A 20,028-nucleotide genomic window follows, 5' to 3' on the forward strand; every position below is an offset into this window, starting at 1 on the left:
GTGTCTTAAAACGGATCTTTAAAACACCATTCTTTCCGACAGGGCGAAACATTTACTCTGAGGTGTATTAAAACCGACCAGAACATTTTGCGTGAAACTGTTCCCAGTCCTAGTTTTAAAATGAAAAATTGCAACAGCGTTTTTACTTAAATTAACTATCGCGAAACCTATTTCACCCTCAAAGTTCAAAATTTCATTTAAGTAAGCTTTGTGAAACAGGTCCCAGCTGTTTTTAATGCGAAGTCATTACAACATATTACATACATCACTATTTGTTCAAACAGGCGAGTTGAACTCTACAGTTAAGGGATTATGAATAATTGATAATTTCTAAATAATAATGACATAAAATATATCACTTACGATTTATTACAAATGTTCAAAGTCACATTTAGGCTAATCTACTTATGCAAAGATACAATTGCCGCAATGAACAGTAGTGTAACTCATGCATTATAAATTACTTGTCATAAATTCTATGCATGTAAACATTTACCAGTTATCTCCCTTTGCATAGGTTCAATTTTAAGAGTTTACTTTAAAAAATGGTTAATAAACATTTCCGGTCGAGTAATTTGTATAAGTAAAGTTTAAAAAAAGAACAAAAAATTAAATATACCTGAAGGAATGCGTAATAATTTTTTCACATATTTCGCATGTTGTACCCCAGCAAATCTCTGTTTAGTATGAACGGTCATTTTACTTTTTTTTATTTCATTTCGATGACATGTTATTCAATATTTAAAAAAGAGCGCATGGGGGCATCCAGGAAAGACAATGTAATGTTTCTATTATCGTTTTTGCCTTTATTTTTACATAATCATCAATAAGAAACCTAAAAAGAAGTGTAGACTATAAATGTAAACATAATAATTTCACTGTTACCGATATGGAAGGGTTTACGGCCACACAAAATTCTTTATGTAGGCAATAAAGATCACCTTTGTACAGTACGTTCATTAGTAATGATCAATAAACAAAGCTTTTACACGCGATCAACGTCAAGCACGAGGAAATTGAAATCTCTGTTGATAAATGTGGAAACATTTTTTTGTAATTTATTTCCAGTTTGTGTTATGTATGACCATTGTTATCGCGATATTATGGCTTCCACCGATTTTTCTAAAATTTGAAATAAAAGGAAAAGTACCCGGCTCGGCCACAACCAATTCGATAATTAGGCTTGCAGGTAATAAACTTGGTCATTTAGCCTTGTTGTAATTACACGCAGTGCACACAAATTGTGTAGTTCATTATTCCGTTAGTAAAATGAATGCATACAGCAATATAAAAAGAACAAAAGACAGAAATAAGGAAAAAAGATAAAAGAAGAAAAAACCGTGCAAAAGCATACTTGTATAGCGGACGAATATCTTTGAATATTTCATATAAATTACTTTGTAAATATCCCCAAGACGGGCTGACCAAAGCAAAATTTGCTCATTTCTCATAACCCTGTTTTACTTTTTTCTGCAAGGAAATGCTGTGTCATCGTCCTTGTGTAATAATTATTTTATGTTTATACACTGTTATTGAACTATTTGTTTCCTATCATCGATTTGAGTGTAAGACGAACATTTTCAATGTACTTTTCAGAAACATATGATACATATAAGACACATATTTATCGGGTAACACGTTTTCCTCTCACACGTTATAACAAATATTTAAACTGGTTCGGAAAAAGTAAACATTTATGCTTCACAAAATGAAAAAAAGCACATTATTCGAAGTCAATATTTCATAAATTCCTGCTTTCCTCTATTAAAATAGTTGATATCAAGATGTTTTCTTCAAATTAACCTTTCCTTTGAACGAATTATTGGAAGTTAAAAAATGATAAATGGCAAATTCATTGGTTGGTCGTACAAACCCGGCTAAGTCACAACTTTTCACCGCTTAATATTTTTAAGGGAATCGAGCAATTCATACACTGGCGGTACAAACCCGGCTACTTCACAACTATGCCTCCTCACAGGAGTAACGTAGAGAAGGCCAAGGGAATCGAACTTAAGAAAAACTCCAGCGGAAAACTGAATTCAGTTTTCAATGTTTAGAGATGGATTGGAAAAAAAAACCCCTAAAAGCTTGTGTACAAACATTGTCACAAATACATCTAAACACAATATTCTACTGTTTGAATAAAGTTTGATTAATTAATCTTTACAGAAAATATGAAAATTTATAATTCATAAAACACCTCTTTCAACTAAGGTGAATATGTTAATAGAGGATTAATAATTAATTTACAGAGTGATATATTACCACGATTCATTCACTTTCATATGTTTTTTTTCACTAGAGATTTAGTTCCGGTTTGTACTATTGATAGTGTAAAATACGGTACATTTTATTTTAGCTGATGCATTTTTATTCAGAAAGTTGCTTCTGGATGTATGTCTCTTTTGCTTGTATATTTGTGTCTGTTTTTCTAAACAGGGAAAAACTGTACCAGTAATTGTAAAGAAAATGTGAATACATTAATGCGATATTGCAAGTCTGAGCCAATGTTAATTCAAAATTTCATTCTGTGTAACACATCTTTCCTTTGATTAAACTCTAATAAAAACTACGAGTGCGTTCTTGCGTTCTTTTATTGTTGAACCTTACAGTATACAGCATAAAGACCAAGTTATTTACTATTATTAAATTACTACAAATATATTTTAAAGGCTCTTTATAACTTTGTTTCCGTTCCAAAAATTATAATTTTAGGTTACTCTGTAGAGGATCACCTTTAATATTTGACAATCATTATGGCAAACATGATATAATTTTGTCTCGTGTTAAAAATGATTTTGAATCCTGTGAGAAACATGTATCACTTCTGAATGTGCATGTAACATTTACATGCTGCTGTTGTGTCTATGAGTCTTTGATTGTGCAAATCAAACCCATCTGAATACATTTTTTTTTATTTTAGGAATATTCGGGTACTATCAATATGAAATGAAACACTCATCTGCATTAAGAGTATTAAACTATTCATTACTTTTGGTCGTATATAAAACTGTCTAGATTTACTCCAACCGTTTGTTTACAACATCATCATTGCCATCATGACACTATAACGAAGCTGATATAATTTGGAGTTCTGGTCGGAAGTACTTAAAGATATATTCGACACAAATTCATATTTGAAAATTTAAACAAGTACTTATTAGTATCTATCTAAAAATAACAGGTTTCGCGTATAATCAGTACTGTGTATTAGTTTAAAAATAGTACACACTTATTAAATTATAGCTGAGCGTAATTTAATTGTGTACTTCCACTGAAAAACTGGAAGTTCTTTTAAAACAAATTAGTGTTTTAAACGACATTTTATTGCGAATGTAGCATATTGGTTTTTAGTATTTAAGTTAACTTCGTTACTTGAGGATTTTCTACATTTTAAGTATAAAAAGCTATTATTTTTTTGTGTGGAATTTTATGCACCGGATATCTTTAAGTAACCAGAGCATCACATCATCCTAACTGTATGAAAAAAAGATCTATGAATGTTTGCTTTCAGAAAGAGCTTGTCAAGCATAAGAAATATTTGAGGTAGCTATTTCATTTAACGTTGTATTCCAGTCCAGTCTTCACAGTCCAAAACACAGAAAATGAAATGAATTTTTAATTTTCTATCAATGTATTTTATAATGGCGTTCTGAACTTTGTGACCAATGCCTTAATATCCAAAAATTTGGTCCTAAAGAAGAGAAATATAAAACCACTGAAATAGCATAAACAAAATGTCAAATGGAAATCTATAGTACACTATTTCAACTGTTTTTTTATACACTGAAGATACAGTATTATATGAGACTTTGTATGATATTAAAATACTTAATGTAGACACGAAAATATTGTAAGCGATCCCAAAAATAGCCGTTAGAAATATAAAATCCACTGAAAATAGCATAAAAAGCGAGCCAATGTCAAATGCTTTCTTTCAACTACATTAAACAATAAAGTGAAATAATGGTATATGTTATACTTTATAAATTCGTTATAACTAGTATAATGTCCAACAAATAAACATATATACACATTAAAAGTGAATAAGTGTAATCAAAACTCACCTTTCAATAACCGTAAAGGCTGCAGAGTAGCCGTAAAATTCAGTTTAATCGCATTTACCCGTCTGGTTGGCCCCCTTTACTGCGCTATATACGCTACATCCACTTTAGCCTATCAACGCTGCAACTCGCTAGCTAATTGTCATAAACTAGGCCTGTGGGAACGCTACGCGAGAAAAATCGATGCGTTATCAGCGCAACGGTAAACAATGCGCATTAATATAGGCGGAGTCTCCTGTATTCTAACCAATAACGCACGCGCGTATCCAGACGATGCTAATTTAATATTCCGGCTGTGTTTTTGTCAAAGTTTTTTTTATTGTAATACTATACGACGGGTACTGAGGGCTGTAAAACCGTATCTGCATGTTTAATTAAATGTTGATCAGCATTAAAAACTTTATAGTACTCGACTGATTGTTTAATAATACCATAGATGATGCAGTATTAGTAAAATAAAGCTATACACCAAGGGGGAAAACATGTCTTAAAAATTTTAAAGTCTCGATTAGCTAATTGATATGTTTTGTATCCGTTTTATGCACGCTGCCTCGTAATTTGTATGTGTGTTTTGCCCCAGAACACGTGTATTGTTGAGTTTTAAAAGGAAAATGGTATCCTATCGACCAGGAGCAACTAAAATGTTGGGAAAATGCTTCGTTTTGGATAATTAAACCACATTATTTATGAATGTGTGTAACTTGGATTTTCCATTTTTTGTTAGCAAACAGAGCTCCGCCGACATTACTATTCTTTTAGCACACCATATGACAATGTACGAGTGTTTGCGAAACATCAATCCGTAATATACAAAGTAGGTATGCTATTACATAAAAGTAAACGATATTCGGATGAATAAGAAATTTGATTTCAGTCCGCTTACAGTTTCGAAAGCATACCCATATCCCAACTTTCATAAAATTGAAACTCAAAAATTTAAAAGTTGAAATGAAAGTTGCCATATGACCTATAATTGAATCGGTGTAACGTTAACGTAACGTATCCTAGTGCAGTTACTTCGGCAAAGGGAAATATATGGATCCTTATGAACGGTATGAACTAATTCAATAAGTGAACAAAACTTAGGGTCTGAACACAGACTAGTTCCGTCATTGAACATTATGTCTGACGTCACACCGCGGTTGCAAGAAACGCCAGTTTTGCTTTGCTAAGTGGCTGGATGCCGCATAAATTTCATTGGAATACGTCCATTTTTCTGGTATGAAAATATTGCTGATCTAGATTCTTTATTTGCATCTATGCTGCTCTTGATTTTGAGGCTTCCAACAAACGCACATTCCATCAAATTTTGCGTTAAAAGCATATGAAAATAATGTTGAAAAAAATGAAAGTCTATTTTCTTTTATACTGATTACATGCTTTAGTTATCAATAAAAACGGATAGATGCATTGTATCGCATCATTATATCTACTTAAAATTCAGGTGTGAAGCAACAGCTGAATGCAAAACAATTCAACAAAATATATAACTCCCTTTTTTTGGCAGTACATTGGAATTTAGAGAGAGCGAAAATGTGAAAAGACACGCGCCTTTCTCGAATTGGATAGAAATTCTTCCATAACATGAATTAGTATAATTATCACTAAGACATATTATGTTGTATTCATAGACATATTTAAATGTACATAATATTATATCACTACATGCAGAATACAAAATATACCATTTAGATTTATTGCTGTTTCTTTTACATCTGGTATTAAGTATAAATTCTATGTCAAATATCTCAAGAACTTTTGTTGATAGTGCTTACATAGTATTTGCAATCCGTCTTTTTGTGGGGAGTACTCGTATATGGCATCGTTTTTGAAATGATATTATCTTCGGAAAATTGGAAATATCTTGCTCTGATGAGCATGTTTTTTTTTTTTACAGATTGCGGTTTACAAATCAAAATCATGTTAGAAACCTAATTTCTTGTCGGAGAAAACAGTAAAACAGATATGTATTCACATATTTTAACAGGCATTAACAGACTTTTGTGGCTTTCAGTTAAAAGGTGGACATTTATGTTCTTGCCTAATATAAAACAGTGACATATAGCCAAGAAAAAAATTGAAAAGAAAAATACCAGACGACCGCCGTAAAATTGTATAACATTCCACTTAATGGTTCCCGTGCAATGCAAGTCATCAAAAATGTGCTGTTATGTCAACTAAATATCATTGTAAATATTTAAAAAAAAAGTGTTCCCCATAGCAAACATCAAATTAATGCGTTCAACGAAAGTGCATACAAATAACACATAGAAGGATTTTGCCACAGGAACCTCCCCAATTTGTTTTTTGTTGTTTTTTTTTTGTTTTTTTTTTTGCGCAAAGAATATATTCCGGATACGTTGGCCAAGACCAGAGACAAAAAATCTGGATCGTCTGAGGTCTGTTCAATTTGATTTGAGTAGAACTCTACCATATTTCCACTATACCTACCATAGAATATTCTTCTTAGCTTAACATGTCTTACAGTCACTTCGCTTGAATCCCTCTCCAGCTTTTATCATCTTCCGTAATATTTTTTTCTCATACAAATTCGAAAGGATTGATTATATAACATGTCTTCTTAACTTATGATTGGTTTACAAATATATTGATGATTTGCGCTAATTGTCATCATGAAAAATGATCTTCATTCTTGTCATGAATGCAGCCTAGTATGCGCTCACAAAATCTTCTGTAACCAGAGAAGAATGATTTTTTAAAGGCTTTTTTGTGGAAACTACAGTCATGCTTTCACCTCATTCTTTTAAGGTGAACAGGGTTCGGGTGTTACATATTTTGACCGACTTTGACAGATATTGATTATCGTTCATTTTGTTTGGAGTAATCTAATGCGAAAAGTTAAACATACCCTTGTAATTAAATGGTGTTTTTTTTAAACTGGAGCGAGAAATGTAACTGTGTCAAAATGTTTTTCCTCTTTTTCCTTTTTTGAAAAATCACAGTTTATCGAATCTTGGTCATATGTGTCAAATATAATATTAGTAACTGGAGATAATCATTATTGCAGTATTGCGAAGTACATGTACTTCATATGCAAGCACTATGCACAATAGCTCTTGGTTTGACGAATGGTATTACATCTAAATATGATTAAAAAATCAGTGAGGGAAGTATTTAAATAAATCGGATGCCACGAACAAATTTGCACTATACTTAACAAAGCAACAATAAAGTAGGTTGACCATCACTGTCTGATCCAACAAATCTGAAACGTAGTTGTTGTTTTTTTTATCACTAAATATTGCTATTACATATAACAAGTCATTAGAGGTGGTAGTAGATTTCGTTTGAATAACCGCGAAAGAATCATTTGAAAATTTTAACAAGGCAGTGCAGCAATTTCCGTATGATTACGTAATCTCGTTATGCAATTCGGCATACTTCGGACGTAATTGTAGCTGAACGCGCACGTGACGTTCGCAAAGAAACGGAGAATGCCGAAATCGCGCACGGAGATAAGGTTATAACACACTAAATAGTTGTTGTAAAATTGACCTAATTCCAATGACCACAGCACACATCAGGACCCATTTTAAATTTCTGTAACCTACATTTTCTTGAAGAATATTGTCAGTACTAACTAAAAATCAAAAGAAAAGTGGGGGTCATGTTTGATGCAAGAAAAATAATTTCAGTCAAACACACAAACTGCAAAATCAGCTAAAAAATGAGACCCCAAATTATACTGTTGGTGTATGATCTACGTTTCCATGAACAATTTTGTAATGTTGTTATTTCATTATGAAAATGCTACCTACATGTCAAGCATAGATCTGTCATGAGATTTTAGCAAAAAAATTGCAAAGAAAATAAGGAAAATAGCTCTACAGAGCATAAAAACTGAGGACTATTTGTATCCGCCATTATGCGACTACCATTTTTTTTTCACGCTATTTTTCTTTTTAGTGTCTGTATGCCATAAACGTAATTTGCCAAATGTTATTACAGATCCACTACCTTAAAACAATGACCGAGGAACATTATGCTTTTGCTCGGATCAGGATGTTAGTTCCTTTATAGTGCATACAGAAAGACATAAGGAATGATTTTCTTTATGCACATAGCAATTAGAACTTACTATGCTTGCATACAAAGGGTTATTGAACATTTTGTACATTGAATATATTGACTATAATATCAAAAAGCAAGATCTACATTTATTTGTGTGTGTGTGTGTGTGTTTTGTTTGTTGAGTTTACAGTTACACAGACACTATTTTAGGTCATATGGCGACTTTTCCAGCCATTAATGGTGAAGGAAGACCACAGGTACGCTGATATGTGTGTATGTAAGTTGTTTTTTTTTGTCTTGTACGCCATTACGTGATAGTAATTGATACATGTTTATTCCAGTAGTTTTGAAAATATACTTTTCCATCTATACGCAACCTTAAAGAAACCATATTTCTGAGTGTAATTTTCACTTTTCATTGTAACTGACATTCAAGCTTAAATATTCCATTTTTTTTGTTTGAAAACGGAGTAAACGTTATAAATGCTACAACGTTTATATGTCTTTAATTGGTCGCCAGTTTGTTTCTAAGGAAAATCCCTAAACGTAATGTACTATTCGTATGAATTTCCGCTTACAGAATAATCTAAAACTGGAGCATCTTACCAAAAAACCTGCACTTTTCGATAGTGATTTATGGTCTACTGCTTGATCGGCATTTTCCGTACCAAGAAGTTTCCTTGATTTAATATCCACATTATACATTATTCTAAAGAACTCCAAGGATAATGATAGGAACATATTAAATGTTTTTTACTATTTATCATCGTAAACAATTTGTATAGAGTATTTCGATTGTAAATTTCAGCCATTAAGGACGACATGTCAATTATGATTTTATTTGTTGACTGATTGTTACAAATCTCTCAGAGTGTCTTAGTTAGCATTAAAAACAAGTTTCCTGTAAATAGTTTGTACAATTTCGAAATAAAAAACAGTTTTACAATTGTTTTGCATTGGCCAAAATTGTACACAGCCAAAATGCATTTCTGGCCGTAAAATTGACATCGATGAAATATGTTTGTTATAAGAAAATGTCTTAACATAATGGAATCATTTAGCATGTTCCATAACTTACATATGAGTCTTGCACAATACAGCAAAAACACTCACAAAAAACATATTGTTACGGATTTTGCGGATTTAACAGTAAAACAAATTGCCAAAAATCTACTTTTCGATAGTGATTTATGGTCTCAGCTAAGCACAATATTCCTCGGGTTTTCAGCTTCAATATAAAAACAATTTATTCACCCTGCATGGCGGTTTACGACGGGTTGTGCCGAATTTCTGGTCTTAGTGCCTATCTCCTTTGATTAAATCAGAATGTTTACCAGTATATAAGATTAAAAGGTAATAAATATATCAAATGTTAAGTTTAAGAATAATGTATTGCTGCTAATACTAGCGTGTGTGGTCGGCCTTCTCAAAGTGATTTAGGTAGATGTACTGTCTCGTTTGTGTAACAAATTTGAATAAAGTGAACGTTATCAGACATTGTGTTGCCTATTTTACATATTATTTGGCAGTGTAGGAATTAATGATGATATATTATTAATTATGCATTGGGTCTTAAGTATTCTTTATATTATATATTACACATATTTGAATCATATAACACATACCAAGGTTATGTAATTGATAAAAAATAGCATAAATCTATGCTGTCACATTTATTGATTGATACTTAAATTGATGTGTGTCTTTTTTTTTTTAAAGAGATTAGGACAAAACGTTTTATTTTTAGTTTTTTTGGAATTTTTATATCGTTACGGCATTTGCATATTTTAGTATGTCACAAGCGTTATTTATTATAATAAAATACTGAATAAGAAATTCAATTTATGCTTATCATGTCATTCTCCTTTATTTATCGACATAGTGTACGGTAGACCTCTCGTATGCGAGAATAAAAGTGTAAACACGTGTCGGCATATTCACAAAAAGTTCGAGACAACATATATTATCATATCATTTTCTTTTATCAGAATTGCGACATAATGTTGAGCAAACTCTTAGCAATACATTATCATTGACGTCACAAATACCACATGACCATATGAACATCACATGACCGTTTTATTTTCCGTTAGATGGCCCACTTTAGCCTTAAATCTCTGAAAAAATACTCATCCAAAACCTAATTTCAAATCATGGTGAAAAAAGTGATGTATCAATGTTTGCAAGGGGAGACCTGAATCTTGAGATGTTATGCCTTTGTAGACGTCAGGTATTGTTTCACATAATGACGTCATTCTCGGCATATTCACAAAATGTTTGCTACATCACATAATGGCGTCATTCTCATTTATATAAGAGTTGCGATATATTCTAATTCTCGAGACGTTCTCTGTTATGCTATCTGTCATGTGAAAATAAGGAATTTAGCTCTAAAGAGCAAAAACAACAACAAAAACAACAACAACAAAAATTCCGTATCGAATCCGCAATTATGTGACTACAATTTTTCCGCGCCATTTTCCAATTTATCAATTTAGTCTGTATACCTTATATAGTCTACATGAAGCCATCCAGAAGTAATTCACGAAATCTTTCTAGACAACTATTCGTCTGTATAAGCTGTAAAATGAGCGGCGGGCAAAATTGTTGTGAGTCGAATTAATTCTAATGCAGATGCAGTTGCTGATCTTTTAGATCACAAATTTGTGAAATTTGCAGTAACCGATTGAAAAATGTGCCATCAAAGCTCATGCTGAAAGCATTAAAACAAACATTCGTGTAAACTGTTATGAAAAAAGGACAATGTGAAACAATACACCAGACGAGAGAACACTAGAATCCACAATTGGGCAGTTGATGAAAATGCTCCACTCTCACGGCAAGTAGTTAAGCAATTCAATCACATAGCGCAACTGAAAGCGATGAACCGTCAACATTCGTGTAAACTGTTATGAAAAAAGGACAATGTGAAACAATACACCAGACGAGAGAACACTAGAATCCACAATTGGGCAGTTGATGAAAATGCTCCACTCTCACGGCAAGTAGTTAAGCAATTCAATCACATAGCGCAACTGAAAGCGATGAACCGTTATGGATACGTAATGGAGACGATGGAAGCAAAGGATACTGATACTGAAGAAGTCACAAAATAATCGACTGTTATCAGAGTCATCTCAGAAAATGACGAATGTTTACTTCCTTTCTATTAGTGACACTGTCTCTGATCTACTGAAAAGTAAAGAAAAATCTACAAATAACAAACAAGTGATCGCTAGTTTCGTATCCACAGCCAAGGTTTCTGAAGTGTTTTTGTTGAACAGACATTTGAAGAATTCGTAAACTTAAAAGGGTATTTTCATCACGGAAGACTTGACAAACCTACGGTGTCAGATATTAAGTTATTAGACTTTTTGCTAATAAGGCTGGTGTTAAACAAAATCTGTGCTATTTTAGATATCTTTAAAGGATTTGAATGATCTTATGTCTAATATATATACAGGTCTACAGCTTTTGTCTGAAAATGTTTACACAATGATGTACTAAAGTAACTATTTTTGCTATTATATACTGACAATAAGTCATTTTAGCAGAACGTTCACTTGATTTTTGGTGGTTTTGAATGCTATGTCAGAATATTGTAATTTATTGGACCTTAAAAAGTCGCCGCGAAAACTAAACTAGTAATATTTTGGAAAAGAAAGAGGAGGTTACGTAACTTTCCAGTATTTCGGTTCGATGAAAACATTTTAGATATTATCGACCACTTTTCTGATTTCTTTTTCTTTTAATGGGAAATTTGGTAAAACTAAAGCTTATTTGACGGATCTAGCCCGTAAAGCCATGTTTTCTATTATAAAAACTAGACAATTGCGCTTGCCTATTGATATGCAATTGCACCTTTTTGGTACTTTGGTTGCTCTTATTATTTCTCATTGCTTGGAAGTACGGTGAATTGAAACGTTGATACTGTTGACAAGTTACAATTGAATTTTGAATTAGAGTCAGAGTACACTAAACTTTATGTTAAATGGCGACCGCGGTATTATACCGCTTTCATCTCGTATTAAAACAGAATTTTAAATGCTTGGTGTAAACTTGTTACTATGATTTCATATAAAACATCTCCTTTGCTTAAAAGATTGTATATCAATTTTAGTTAAAATCCAACCCATCCGCTTAGCTCAATAGGGAGAGGGCAGATCTACGAATCGTGGGGTATTGAGTTCGATCTCCGGGCGGGTCGTATGTTCTCCGTGACGATTAAATACTAGTAAAAGACATTGTGTTTTAAACCATTCGCCACCCACCTCTGATTGATGCGGGAACGTTGGCATTTACTTGCGGAGAACAGGTTTGTACTGGTACAGGTTAGGTTAACTGCCCGCCGTACTGTTGAAAAACGGCGTTAAACCCAAACCGAACGAACAAAAAAACGTTCGAGATAACTTAATAAACCGAAATATCTGGTTAGAACAGAAATCTCCGTCTTTAGCTCATTTGAAAGGATTGTTTAGGATCAGTTTGGACAAGTGTTATTAATAATTTTAGCTACAATAACAGAATGTATAAGCAATAATTTGCATTCGAGAAATATTTCAAGCTTCTTGCATTTGACCTTGCTGTCACACTATGTAAATCAGGTGTATGAGAAGGAAAAGGCAGATTTTATCATATTGTTATAGAACACTGTTATAACAATGACTATGTCACTATCTCTGTAATTACGCGCTTACTTTAGTAATGTTAGAAGCAATGTATAGATGCATATTTCTTTAAACACCCTTGTCTCGTTTAGTTTTTTCGAAACTTATTAAATGTTAAAGTTTCGTAACTTTATTGAAATTGGCAGTTCTTTGAAAAAAATGCATTGCCAGTTTCAATTACATCCTGCACGCATATTGTTCACCATAAATATGTCTTATGAAATTCAGTGTTGTTTGCTATGTTATGTTTATGTTAGTTGCCAAAGTCAAATAACTTAAATCTTGGAAATATGTGTGGCCAATATATGGTGGTAGGGGAATGGGGGGTGGGGGCGGGAAAGAGGAACATATTAGCCGAGTCCCCATATCTATCATATTTACCCCACATACTTCCGCGGAGGATTTTTAGCCTTACCCGACATGACTTCACAGAATGATATATGACTATGTTTCTGTAAAAATAAGCTGTTATAGACAATCATTTCTATTTTATTCTTGGGCATATCTTGAACAGTCTTGTATTGATTCAAAGTTGTGTAGTCTTGTTTGGACTTAATAGGTAAGAACTAAACGAAAAACTATTTAACCAGACGCTTTAGTTCCAATGGAAGCAATCAGAGAGATATTAATTTTCACACAAATACATTGTATCACATATTCCTGCAATATCCATTATGTCCTTATATTGTTTTTGGTTATCTCTTATGATTTAACGAGCGGCCACACTTTTTATGACCGCGTTACATTAATTTTCTATCAAAAATATAGTTAGCAATGTCCCTCCTGGCAAGCCTTATTTAATCAGTGGTCAGCGATACCTTTTAGTTTTATGAGCCAAGGAATGTGTGAAAGTCCGATTACAAGTTTACGACCTTGATAAGTTATAAAACCTTAATGTAATTTTGTCCTGAAGGACTATTTTATAACAACGTCTCATCTTATCTGTACATTTGTCCAATTTGCAGTAAAATCTGTTTTATGTCTTCTGTCCAGCCCTATGGAAGATAAAAAGCGTTATATTTAAAAGTAAAATAGTTAATAACACATGGCACAAGATTTTTTGCATGTCTAGTTGTTTTTGATTTATTTCAAAATAATGTAATATTATTTGTGTACAAACATTGTAATATCATATGAATAACGTCAACTCACACATTTTTACTAGTATCGTCCCAACAACAGAATGTCACTTTGGGCTTTTAACACAATTTTTTTTCGAATCGAATCAAGATCGAATTATTTGTGAAACAACCTAGCTGAATGGTCTCTTAAACAACCTAGATGAATGGTCTCCACTTTATGGAAACTATAATAATATGATCTGTAACACAAAAAAAAATGAACGTAAAAAAATCGTGCTTTAAGACTTAACACATTCCTATAACCCGTGGGTGGGAACATGGTATATTCATTTTATGACTTTCTTTAACATGGAACACAAGAATCAAATGAAAAAGGAAGACAAAATGGAGAAAAGTAATAAATATGAATTAAATAATTTCCCTGAAGGTACGGGTATATAATAATGTGCAAATAATTGGTTCAGTGCTTAACTTTAGACAATATCATAATTATTATGTTATCAACGGAACTTGTACACTATGTATGTTACAAATGCAACACATATCATAAAGTCACATATTCAACACGTGTATACCGTACTGGTAAATATTTCCAAAAGGATGGGTTACAAAACCCCCTTCATCTTTTTCACAAGGCGGACAAAACCCCCTTCGCTGAATTATATAAGGCGGACAAAACCCACTTCGCGTTTTTTGCAAGGAGGACAAAACACCCTTCGAGTTTTTTATGGCCCCCTTGTGAAAAAAGGCGAAGGGGGTTTTGTCCTCCTTGTAAAAAACATGAAGGGGTTTTTGTCCTCCTTGTAAAATTCAGCGAAGGGGATTTTGTCCTCTTTGTAAAAACGACGAAGGGGGTTTTGTCCGCCTATGCAAAATTGAGCGAAGGGGGTTTTGTCCGCAGGGGATTTTGTCCTACCTCCAGATGATCTCAATGGCATATACATGTGTAGCGTTTTAATTTGATAAGGCTCTTTTCTTATTATAGTTTGAGCATTCATTATTTAACTGTAAGTACGCTTATTTAAATATTTTTCTCATATTATTTTTAAAAGCGAATGATACAGTTCTTCTATCGTCATAACACATGTAATAACGGGGATTTCTCTCTGGTATCAATTAAATTAAGTACTGATCGCCGTTACATTTCAGAGAACATTATATGAGAAGACAATATACGTATTTTGTTTTATTTTTACATTTATTCTGTACCGTTATTAACCTTTACCCTGCTAAATTTCTATAATGGACTGATCCATCATTCAATTTGGGCAGAAACATTTATCATTTGAAGGGGTGTTAACTGAAAATTTACTGACTGAATAGCAAACAGTGTAGACCATGATCAGACCGCACGGATGTGCAGACTGATCTTGGTTTGCACTGGTCGCAAAGGCGGAATCACTTGCCGCCAGCAGGCAAAAGGATAAAATACCCTGTATTTTTCTGATAAAAAATAATGAGCAAAGTTTCAAAGTTTATTGGCAAATCGGCATAAATACAATACCTTTGGCCATTAAACAATTTAAATACAGTACAGATGGCCAACATTTACTTCACAATGCATGCGTGATATTAAATTTATCAAAAGATACTAATTAAGTAACTAAGAAGCAGGTATGATGTTTAGCTTTTCCTGCCTTTTTGACAACAAAAGGATTTCTCTTGAAGTTTCTGGCGTAATTTTAGAAGTATGTAGAAACAGTTCCTTCGCCGCAATTAGAATATTGTATTGAAAATATCAAGAAAAAAGACCCGAAGCGCAGATAAATAGAGAACCAGCCTCTTAAGGTATTGGACCCATAATAGAGTACCTCCTTTTTGAAGAGTATTCAATTCCTACTATAAACCTACTTTGACTGCAATTTTCAGGGGGGCGTAGGTTCAAGCCCCACTGGGACCAAAATTTTTTTTCCATATTTTCCTTTTTTCCTAGTAAGTGTTTACTTCTTTTAAGACTTATTATGGATGTATTGCACAAAAATGGAAAATTTTCAGTTTATAAGCGATTTCTGGCTGTTTAAAGTGAATTTACCTCCAAATCAGGAGGGGTAGAGTTAGACATCTTTAAAAATACTGAGTTACATGCGGTGAAAGTTCTCTATTTTGCCTTCATGCTTTAGATTACATATTGTGGAAGAAATGCAGGTAGGTTTTACTTCTGCCCCAAGGTTATTTTTGAATGAAGTGAGCAAAATTTAAAACAGACCCACAGGATTTTACCTAAATTTTTCAATGTTGGAGTTAGAATTCTTGTCTCATTAAATCTGTTTACTTGAGGCACTCTAGAAAAAATGATATTTACAGTATTATTTTGTGTTTTATAGTTGTTTAACAATACTTTGATGTTTCTTTTCTCAAAAACAATGCTGTAATGAATTCTCTGCAAACGTTTTAGATAGTGGCCATCACATTGAAATTTGTCTCTATTTGAGCTTGAGGAAATACCATAAATTATACAAAATTTACAAAAAACGGCACGGTAAAAGTTGTTTAAAATTTGCAACACAGTGCGAAACATGGTCAGCTTTAATAATAAATCAAGCAAATGCCATTTTTTAAACATTACTATTAGGGGTCCAATACCTTAAACAGTCCCATTTATATACCATTGACAAACAATATTACATTTATGTCACGTTGCGGAATTTTCATAGTAACCACCAAATGCAGCATATACGTATTTGTTTCATGTATTACATTATTATAATATATTTTCAAGACAATTGCAAAAATGAAGTAACTAGCTAAACATGTTTCATGCAATCTTTACTTATTGTCATACACAAACTTATTTTACTGAATTGTTTACTCCCTTGGTTTTGTCTATTTATTTCTTCCCGCATAAAAACGCAGATTTGAAAATTAAAACTTTATTAAGACAAAATATATACACACATTCTTTCTGTTGTATTGAAATGCATAAAACTAATATAACCCGAATGCTTAAGGCCAAATAACTAAGATCGTAGCTAACTAGTACCTTTCGGCACCTTTTACGTAAAGCCGACAAAGGATTTGACATATTAATTGTTTAATTATTACACTGCGGTAATTGACAGAGTATACAGTGTATTATCAACAATTTAATATCAAAATCTGTGCGAATATACATAAAATCATTTCATCTTGTTTTGAATATTTGTGTACTATTTTTAGAAAGCCTGTAACGAACATCATTTGTTATTATTCGACAGTTTGATAATATTTTGTAGGTCTCACAGAAATATATAATGCTATTAAATATGAAATAAAGTCTTAGTAAACATTACTTAGTAAAAAAACTGTTGTATGATTCTTGTTTATTGTATAAATTATATTTGGCAAACGCCAACAAATCAGAATGTTACAGAACATGTTTAGCTGTCATTAATTATCAATCTTTGAAAAGAAGCATAGAACACGGCAAATTTATTAATAACTGTTTATATTATTAATACATTATCCCTTTCCAGATGTACAATAACGTCATATTATGGTTTATACAATGACGTCATGTTATGGTCTGTGTTTTCATTAAGGAAATAATGTCATTTATATTACGACAAATATTTCTGAAGATGAAATTGTTCGTTTTAAGATAGAGGCGGGGAAAATTTGCTCTTGTGGTCATTATTGAAAATTAAAACAAACCAATTATACTGTAAGAGGCGGATGTTATGTAAATGTGTTCGATGTACAACTAAAACAAACTGTATAAGCCAGTCTGGTAGTGTGGTCAATGAAAAAAATATGCTCAAATAATTGCTTGACTTTACGAATGTTTTAGGTTAAAATGTTTTTCAATTACCTCTTAATGTTAAAATTAATTAATATATATATTAAACAGAATGAATGCCTACACGGTTCTGGTAACGTTTGGTTTGGTCATACAAACAGGTTTGTTTAAAAAAAAATCAAACTGAATTGGTACTGATTAGTATAAATTCTGAAGCAGCTCAACGAAATGCATAGAAAATATTTCAAATATTTAATTTAGAAAATATGACCACCAAGGCAGCTATGCTTAGACTTTCAATCGCACAGACACATGCATCTATTATAATCTTCTAACGATTTTGAAGACAATAAAAGAATACTTTGCAATTTTATTGCCCGTTTTAAGGCATAGAATGTTTATATTTGCCATAGCTGGTTCAAATAAAGCATGTTTCCCTTAACTATAAAACCGGTAACTTCAAACGGTTCTTATCTTCTTTAATTATCACGGGTTCCCGTTACTTTTCCAATAAAGTTGATTTGGAAGGAGAATTCGGACTCTACTTGCATATAGAAGCCAAACATTAATGATACAGATGCGCCCTTGAATGTGTATGTCGTAAACAAATATGAAAATAAATGGTACTCGTCAATACTCTTGAGAAATTTAATTAGCTTTACAAAACGGCGTCTAATGCCAGTGTCGACTGATTGTTAAAACACTCATTTTACATAGCCAAAACTCCCAATCCGTAAGATACTTGAAAGAAAAAAAACCGGACGTAGATCCTAGGCGTAAACAAAATAAGCATTGGTATTTCAAGTTCAAACTAAACAGCAACACTTTCACAAACGGTTAAATCTACAATGATTACATAATTGGATTATTTGACATAACCAGGTGCTTACAAGGTGGTGACCTGCTGCGTTCCTCTCTATGCTTGTTTTGTCCTTGTCCGGCTTGTTATACTTTGTCTATGACCTACTGTCAAAAATGCATATCATTTAAACATCCCTACATATACAGACACGTGGTTGTTATTTTCCTATTGTTCTGGACTCATATTTGAGAAGAACAACTGTGATTCCACTATAAAACAAGATGTTCAAATGAAATGCTTTTCATTCAATAAAACTATAAACTATTGCATTAACTATTGCATATCCTTTCCCGTGATATATGAATTTTACCAGACGCTGCCCATCGAATAGAAATATAAGAAAATCTTTCGGATGCATAGAAAGCCGCCGAGCAAAATTATAACAGACTCGGTTTGATTGAGTATGTTCGTGAGAGGTGACGGATTATGCAACACATCGCTGGCTTAAGCGAGCGGAATTCTATTATCCATATAAGTGAATGTACTCCACAACCTCGGAGGACAGGAAAATAAAACATTTGTCCAAGTACGTGGAGACTTTTCAGCCGCCACAATGCACCAAAAGACTTTACGCCGCTTTTCATGGAATTGTACTCTGAGCATCATTGAAGGGTTCATGTGAGCCTTCGTATGAATACATCTGCGGATGTCACTAAATTATATTCTGGTACTTATAACATGCGTAAAAATTGAGTTCTGCTCAAACCGGGGCTAGAGGGCGTGGACGGTAGCTTGCATTTCCACTACCATCCATGATTAGGCTCAATCAAACCGAGCCTGCAACATTTTCGTGTATGTCGTGTTGGGCGACCTGTGGTTTTCCACTTTTTCTATGCTGACAGTTAATAAAAGTTGTAAGATCCATTGGAATCTTGGAACGCAACAAGGCAAAATGGCAACAGACTGCTTTACCGAGTCTATTAACGAGAGGTAAAGAAATAATCTGTACTTTCACGGCCCAAGCACCAGCCTAAGCGGGATGTTATTCTAATGAAAATAGTACAATGTGCCGTCGATATGGAATAAACGTCGCGAGTAGACGATTTTGTCGTTTCAGTGGTTTATCATTTTAAAAGTAGGTATCACTATTAAAACAATTGGACTGAAATAAAAAGCAAGAAGTGAATTGACGTTTTAGTAATTTCCATTCGGAATCTAAACATACTCATATGGAATCTACTAAACCGCGAGCTTTGTTAAATGAAGACCTTTACGAAAAATGTTACATAACTTACTGTTTTACAGATAGAAACAGCTTTACTGATAAATGTCCTTCATAAGGAATGGGCAGAATACCTGTGTTATTCATACGAAGGCTGTCATTTACGTGCAGAGAACAAGTTTGACTAGACACACATTTGTCTGAAATTGAAAAAACAATACTTTTTTTTATAATTCAACTTGCCATAATATATGCCGTTTTCTGTCTTTACTGACCTTCATATATTAATTACAAGAATATTTTAAGTAAGAAGTTTTAGTGAGTGAAACACTAACAACTTATTATTTATAAAAGTAGAGCAAATTGAAAAAACAACAAAAAAAAAAAAAAAAAAAAAAAACAACAACAAATAAAACAACAGAAAAAATGTCTTTGAACAGACTC

The 20,028-nt window shown here is 32.8% G+C and overlaps 1 protein-coding gene across 1 annotated transcript in view; it reads right to left on the reverse strand.

Moving 5' to 3' along the window:
• Positions 1-4,195, reverse strand: part of LOC123561812 (homeobox protein Hox-A9a-like) — a 62,511-nt gene extending 58,316 nt beyond the window's left edge. The window contains exon 1 of the mRNA XM_045354420.2: positions 4,068-4,195. The gene's annotated coding sequence lies outside the window, so the exon portion shown is untranslated. The remainder of the gene's footprint in view (positions 1-4,067) is intronic.
• Positions 4,196-20,028: the final 15,833 nt, after the last annotated feature.

Source organism: Mercenaria mercenaria, chromosome 10 (assembly GCF_021730395.1).
Source record: "Mercenaria mercenaria strain notata chromosome 10, MADL_Memer_1, whole genome shotgun sequence".
NCBI classification, from domain to species: Eukaryota; Metazoa; Mollusca; class Bivalvia; order Venerida; family Veneridae; genus Mercenaria; species Mercenaria mercenaria.